This window comes from Canis aureus, chromosome 5 (genome assembly GCF_053574225.1).
Source record: "Canis aureus isolate CA01 chromosome 5, VMU_Caureus_v.1.0, whole genome shotgun sequence".
Lineage (NCBI taxonomy): Eukaryota > Metazoa > Chordata > Mammalia > Carnivora > Canidae > Canis > Canis aureus.
The window spans coordinates 66,212,351-66,220,150 of record NC_135615.1 but is presented as its reverse complement, the minus strand read 5'-3'; the positions used below and the strand labels follow the sequence as shown (position 1 = coordinate 66,220,150).

At 51.2% G+C, this 7,800-nt stretch overlaps 1 long non-coding RNA gene across 1 annotated transcript; it reads right to left on the bottom strand.

Annotated features, from left to right (window-relative positions):
• Positions 1 to 505: 505 nt before the first annotated feature.
• LOC144314428 (uncharacterized) lies at positions 506 to 5,859 on the bottom strand. The gene is made up of 4 exons (XR_013380307.1): positions 5,527 to 5,859; positions 3,646 to 3,772; positions 1,961 to 2,120; positions 506 to 1,025 (listed from the first exon to the last, which is right to left on the bottom strand). It is a non-coding gene; the product is annotated as an uncharacterized LOC144314428 (long non-coding RNA).
• Between the last annotated feature and the right edge of the window lie 1,941 nt (positions 5,860 to 7,800).

Genomic DNA, 7,800 nt, shown 5'->3' with positions numbered 1-7,800 from the left:
CCAAAGGGCTGTCTCCCCACCTTTTCTGCGCACACCTAATGATGCATTCCCAGACCCACAGCAAGAGAGGCTTCCTTCTTGAGTTTCAAAAAGAGGCAGGTTTTCATCCCGTGAATGCAGGGGGTGCTGTGGCCGACAAAAGGTAAGACAGGGAAGTCAAATAAGGTAGGGCTCCCTTGGTGGCCTCTGAACTAGTATCTCTGAAGGGTCTCCAGAGTTGTTCAAGAGCTGCTTTGCAGTAAATCCCCAAATGACCACCTTCTCCCCATCCGCAAAGGCTCACGTGTGCGTGCACACACACACCCTTGCACACATTAATACACACCCTGCAAGTAAACAACAATCACTGGAATATGTACAATATAGAATTTATGATTTTTGTTCACCTTTTAATTACCCGAAGGTCACACTCTACTGGGAAAACTTGCATTGGCTATAAGGAAGAGCCCTTTTGGGGAAGGAAGATTAAGCCCCCCCCCAGGTCTCCCCCCAGGAAACAAGTCCATTCCTTTGTTCATTTGTTTATTCAACATGTGTTTATTGATTGTGTGCCTACTGTGTGCCAAAACCGAAGGGGAGGCAACGATCAGGGACCAAGGCCCTCCCTGCTGAGGCTGGTTCTCTAGTGGGGAGGCTGACTTTTAATAAATGGCCCCATAAATAATTATTTAATTACAGTTTTTGAACAATCCTAAGAAGGAAAAATATAGTGTAAATGAGGCCAAAAAACAGAGGGTCACAGTGGTGGTCTGGCTGAGAGCCTGGAGGAGGAGGAAGGAGGCAGGAAAGAGGGGAGAGAACAGAGTTCCTGGCAGAGAGAACAGTGTGTGTAAAGGGTCTGAGGTGGGAAGCTGAGTGAGTCTGGGGAGAGGCTGTCGCAGCTCCGAGCGAAGAAGAACGAAAGGAGGCAGTAGTCACAGCCGGGCTGATGAGCTCATCTGACCCATCTTCCAACCCAGCAGCCTTCCTCATTGTCTGGCTTCAGAATTTCAGGCAAGGGACTTCCTGGGCCTCCATTTACCCATCTGCAAAAGGGGGATGCAGATAGTGTGGATCTCAAGAGGCTGCCCTGAGGATTTCATATTAGTGAGTATGGCCTGTCAGGCCTAGGGTAAGGCCACAAGCCCTGACAGCCATGTTCCAGCCTCCACTCTCCTTCTTTCCTCTCACCTTCACCACCCCCCAAGGTCAACCACGTTTCTAGAGGGAGATGCCTATTGCACAACTGGCATGTTTCCTCCTTGCACTGACAAGTCCCTTCCTCCCCTGGTGTTCCCTTGAGAGATGGACAGACATGCCCCTGCTTTCTAGAAGCTTTCAAGCAGCTTTAGGTCTATTGAGAGGGAATCTGTGTTTGAGTGGATATGATTTTTTTCCTTTTTGTCTTCTGCCTTGTGGTTTTATTAGCATGATCCACCTATTCGTGGCATCCAGGTTTCTCTGGGCACTCCTGTCCTGGGGGTACTAAGGTCAAACCATCAGGAGAAGGCCTGGCACCCCTCAATTGCTAACAGGCAGTGGCCTCTACACGGGTGTTTACAACATTGAGGGTCCCTCTTACAGGACTTGTTCTTGAAGCTTCTGAGGCTTCCGAACAGAGTAAGACAAGACAAGTCCCTTTCCCTGCTCAGTTCTCAGCCTGGCTTTTTGGGGCGGGAAGTCCCCACAGATGCCCCTGAAATTCTCCAAAGGTCCCATTGCCTCCCCCGCCCCCTTCCATGACCACGACTCAGAGAGCCCAGACATCTGCCTCCCGGGGGCTTTGGGAGTACAGTGCCAAAAACAATACAACGGGTGTGGGAACCTCCTTGTCTTCAGTTTCTGTTCAGCTGGAAAAGCCATTTCTATTTTATCATCATTATTATAATTATTTAATTCTTCAAGTGTCAGCAGTCTTTGCAGGGAACACCCACAAGGCGGCAAAGAAACCAACTTAGCAGGAGGGTCCCAGTGGACTCACACCCTCAGAAAGCTTGAAACTCTTGGCCTTGGCTCTGAGAATCTCCCCGGACCACCTCTAACTGCCCCGGTGTGTGGCACACACATGCCTGAGGTCACTGGACTCAGGATCACTTGTTGCTTTGTGCTCTCAAAAGACTTCTTTTCCAACACCTGTGATTCTTGAAAAGAGACAACAATTCAGTATATAATGAATGTGATAGGTGCCCAGTTTCGTACGTTTTAACTAGGAGTGGTTGTATCAGGCAGGGCACACTCTGGAACACATCACAACACCTTTGGCCATCTGTAGGTCAACCAGCAACCAATGTTTTGCTATTTTGCAAACAGGGTATCAAAAAATGTGGCAGATTTAAACAAATGAACTCTTGTTGGTGAAATTAAAGACATTCAAAATGTGCTTTAGTGAAATGATCTAGAGACACTTCCACCTCACCTAAACAGGGAATGCAGATCCACTGAGCCTGGGGTCACCTGTACCCGGAGGACAGCTGGCTTGATCACTCAAGGGTCCGTGTCCAGCCAGAATGGATTCCATGATACCCAGCAGGGACACAGAATCCTGCCCAGGACTGTGACCAGGGGGTGGGATGGAGGGGGGGGGGCATCCCAAGCACACCTTTCATGCCAGAAGTGGTTAGATAATCTGAAAGGACAGAATGCTGGGACTTCATTGAGCTGGTTATAGGAACTGTTTTGTCCAAGGTGGTACTGTTTTAATAACCACCGGTGTGTGTGGCAAGATCTGGTCAGGGACTTGCCTTCACTCTCACCTGGTAGAAAGGTTACATGAGAATAGCAGACCCTCTCCCACCTCTTTTGTGGCCACTATTAATTACCAACAAGGACCTAAGAGTGTGCAGGACCAAACTAGCTTAGATTTTACACACACACACACACAAATCTGATATTTGCTTGTTTCCTGTGCATGTATCCTTTCTCCTTCTAACCGCCCCTCCACCCCCTGCCGCCACCACCACCACCACCACAACCACACACACACACACAACCACACACACACACACACACACACACACACACACTGTCATGAAAAGAAGCTACTAGATGCCCAGGACTAAGAGAAACGCCATGGAGATTTCAGAAAAACACTACTATGACTATGGGTGGTATCAGTACTTGGCACATATAGTTGGGGACCCCATACCCATGGGCAGGAAGGAGAGATGCAGGATAGGCAGGGTTGAGTCTACCCAGCTCCCCCCTGCTAGTGCCCTGCAGATGCTCAGAACTTAGCCATGGTGTTGGGAGAAAGATCGCCAATCCGTGTGACAGTAGAGGAGTTGCCTAACACATCTCTGTGCAAACAACCATCTTCACATAAAGGGTTTCTAGTGGACAGCACAGGTGGATTGGTAAAATTATTTGCCCACCCAACTACAATGGAACATACTTCAAGGAAGACCTGTGGAGTTTGATATGTACACCCCGGCCCCCCGTGGTGCTCACTTCATGCCCAGTGGCTGTGGCTGGAGAAGCAAGCTGACCAGAGAAGCCAGAGGCAGGCTCTAAGCAGACAGGGCACAGTACCAAGGAAAGGGTTCAGCTTCTAGAGCCAAAAGGGTCTGGCATTCCATCCCAGGACATAGCAACATCATGAATAAAATGAGGAGAATAATGCCAGTGGCATGGAATGGTAGTGCGCAATAAGATAACGTCACCACTGACCTGCTCCAGGATGTGCAGAGGGCATGAAACGAGCTGGCATCCAGGACCTTGCATATAGTAGCTGGTTGATAAATGTCATGTTTTGACTGTGGTCCTTCTTCAGTGATGGATATGGTGTGTGACCCTGCTGAGGGGTGGACAGACAAGGAGGAGAGCTCATTTGCAACAAATGGAACCAGCAAAGGCCCCAGAAGAGAGCTGGTAAGGCAGCTGCTGGGAGAGGTGCCTTCGCACACAGTTGTACCTTTCTATCTGCTAGGTCCCTGGATTCATTAACTGGGCCCTTCCATGCTACAAGGGCATAATAAATATTAGCTAATGTTAATATTGATAGGCAAAGCACACACAACAGGCCCTCAAGACGCCTATATTCCTTGAGGTTAACCCCAGGCAAACCCTCCCTTTTCCTCAGTCTCCCCATTTGTGAAATCTCTCTAGTTCCCAGACCTAGCACCAGGCCAGGATTCAAAGCCAGAGGCAGCAGAGGAAATTCAGGTGAAAGACCACCAAAGCAGGGTGGTAGGGCTCAGGCTGGGAGCAGAGGGGGGCCGGGCTGGGGCCCCAGTGAGCCCAGCCTGCTGCAGTGTTTCCCAGGGCCTGCTGCTGCCTCCTCTGAGTGCCCCGGCCCCATCCTGGCCACGCACATTGGGACATGCCAGGGCCTGGCTTCCCAGGGGCCAGAGGGAGCTCCCGCAGGGGACTTCAAAAGCCCAAATGCCTTTCAGAAAGGAACTAAAACTTTCTGCCTAACCAAAGCCTCCACAGGAGAAGAACAGCCTAGCCCTTTTCTTTTTAAGTCTCTTTATTTTCCAGCCGGCTGGCCTGGTCATTCTCTTTTTTTCCTATTATAAACGGTCCCAGCTGCAGCACACAGGGAAAAAAACCATCTCCCAGGCCTGGGCAGGGGCCGCTTGCAGCCAAAGCCGCCTGGCTGGCCTCCTGCGGGAGACAAAGGCGGCTCCAGCCTCCGGCACCCACTGGGAGAGGCCCTGGAGCCCCCACCCAGAGCCAAGGCCACAGCAGGAGCTAGGGAAAATTCAGGAAGTTTCTGCCAGCACTCCAAACCTTCTCCCGCCCCTGGGAGCAGAGCCACCATCCGGCTAAGCCAAGGACTCCTGAAGAGCCTGTTTGCCAAGGGCAGAAAATGAAAGATCAGCAACCCCCCACCCCCACCCCCGCTCCCATAAAGGCCACAGGATTCAGAGCTTTAGAGATGATCTAATCCAAACACGCACCTCCAAAGATGGGAGCATCTTTCTGATATCTAAGGGGGAACGACTTGCCCAAGGTCACATTGCCAACTACCGGCAGAGCTGACCCTTGAAGCCACGGCTCCCAGTTCCCATACCAGGTGGCAGAGAAGTGTTAGGGGAGAAGATGAGAGACCCAAATATCCTGAGGTTACCGGGTGGGGTGAGGATGTCATTTCTTTTAGTGATAGGTAAAACTGATATGGGACAACCCGAAAGAGGACAGCCAGCTTTGTATTCTCAGCTCCCCTGCCTTCCAGCAAGTTACCTCCTTTCTCTGTGCCTCTTCTGGTTCCCCATCTGTGAAAACAAGGATATGCTGGTTCCTACCTTACAGAGCTATCGTGAGGCCTGAACAAGCCAGTACATAAAGCAGTTAGGATAATGCTCAGAAAAGGTACCTATTGGGGTGCCTGGGTGGCTCAGTTGGTTAGGCGTCTGCCTTGGGCTCCAGTCATGATCTGGGGGTCCTAGCCCCCAGCCCCAGGTGCAGCTCTCTGATCAGCCTGAGTCCACTTGTTCCTCTCCCTCTGCCCCTACCCCACCCCATGCACTACCACCCCCACCACCCCTGCTTATGCTCTCTGTCTCAAATAAATAAATAAAATGTTAAAAAAAAAAAAAAAGTTACCTCTTACTATCTGTAAATGTAAGGATTTGTTTTCTTCACCCAGCAAATGTTTATTTGCAACCTCTGGGGTCTTCTCTGTGACAGGAACGGGGCCAGATGCTGGGGATCCAGCTGGGCAAGGCAGAAAGGTCCTGGGCCTGCTGGAACTTCCCGTGGAGGGGGACAGGGGGTCTGAGGGATGCGGGTCGTCTAGCCCAGGGCCTGACTCATGGCACTCCAGGTCCTCGGGTCCGGTAGGAATCTAGCGGGACTCACAACCTCCCTCGGCCGTCTCCAAAGCAAAGCTGACCCGGCGGATGACGCCAGGATCCTGGAGAGGCTCCAAGGAGAACACCCTTGCAAAGAGGTGGGAAGCTACCACGCCGCTGCTCTGTGTGCCTTTGTGTTTTAAATCCTGGCAACCAGCTTAAGTATTTTTAATTATGTTTAAGTAGGATTGGGTCCCGGGCGGACGGTTTGCGACCCCCCACCCACCCCCCGCAGGTCTGCTTCATTATCTGAAGAGTCCGGGTCCCCGTCCCCTCCCCTCCCCTCCCCCGCCCCTGGCACCAGGGAGGCCGAGGTGCTGGGGCCGCCCGGGGAGCATGCACCCCGCCCCGGCACCTCCTGCGCTGGGGGCGGAGCGGCCCGGGTGTGGCCGCGAGCTCGGGTGGGGGCGCGGCGGTCGGGGTGCCGCAGGGTGCTCCACGCGGCGCCCACCCCCGCCCCGCCGCGGCCCCGGGGACGCCGCCAACCGGGGCCCCCCACCTTCAAAAAGGCAACACACCCGCAAACCCGCCCCCCAAACTCCGCTCATCTGCCCTCTGAACGTCCACCGACTCCCCGGGAACGCGGCTTAGCGCCGCCTTCAGCCCAGGGTGTGATCCTGGAGTCCCGGGATCGAGTCCCACGTCGGGCTCCCTGCATGGAGCCTGCTTCTCCCTCTGCCTGTGTCTCTGCCTCTCTCTCTCTCTCTCTCTCTCTCTCTCTCTGTCTCTCATGAATAAGTAAATTAATTAATTTTTTAAAATAAAATAAAATTGAAGGTTTTGGGGTACCTGGGTGGCTCAGTGGTTGAGCATCTGCCTTTAGCTCAGGGCCTGATCCCAGGGTCCTGGGATCCAGCCCTGCATTGGGCTCCCCACAGGGAGTCTGCTTCTCCCTCTGCCTGTGTCTCTGCTTCTCTCTGTGTGTCTCTCATGAATAAATAAACACAATCCTTTAAAATAATAAAATAAAATAGGGCAGCCCGGGTGGCTTAGCGGTTCAGTGCCGCCCTCTGCCCAGGGCCTGAACCTGGAGACCCAGGATCGAGTCCCACATCCGGCTCCCTGCATGGAGCCTGCTTCTCCCCCTGCCTGTGTCTCTGCCTCTGTTTGTATGTGTGTATCTCTCATGAATAAATAAATAAAATCTTAAAAAAATAATAAAATAAAATAAAACTGAAGATTTCCCCCTTGCCCAGTTGCCATTTCTTCGCCTTGCCTGCCTGAAGCATAGCCTTGATGTATTGATTTTAGATGGATAAATGTTTAAATACGCACAGATAAACAGATAGAGAGATCAAGATGATGTCTGGGAACCACAGACAATTATCACCTGTCCAGTTGGTGGGGAGGGAGGGATATTCTTCCCCCAAATCTCTATGGAGTTCCAGGTTCTTTTAATTTTTCTTTAAGATTTTATTTATTGGGATCCCTGGGTGGCGCAGCGGTTTGGCGCCTGCCTTTGGCCCAGGGCGCGATCCTGAAGATTCAGGATCGAGTCCCACGTCGGGCTCCCGGTGCATGGAGCCTGCTTCTCCCTCTGCCTGTGTCTCTGCCTCTCTCTCTCACTGTGTGCCTATCATAAGTAAATAAAAATTAAAAAAAAAAAATTTAAAAAAAAAAAAAAAAAAAAAAAGATTTTATTTATTTATTTGAGAGAGAGAGTAGAACCCAAGCAAGGAGGAGGAGTAGAGGGAGAGGGAGAAGCAGACTATCTGCTGAGCAGGAAGCCCAATGCAGGGCTCCATCCCAGAACCCTGGGATCATGACCTGAGAGGAAGGCAGACACTTAACCAACTTAGCCAGACAGGCGCCTTTTTTCTTTTTCTTTTTTTTTTAATTTAATTAATTTTTTTTTTTTTGGTAATCTCTACACCCAATGTGGGGCTCCAGCTCTCAACCCCAAGATCAAGAGTTGCATGCTTTCAACTGAGCCAGCTTGACACCCCTTTGTTTTAATTTTTAATTTTCAATTAGAGGAGATTTCCAACAAGTAATAAATAATGTAGCAGATACCTGTATGCCCCCA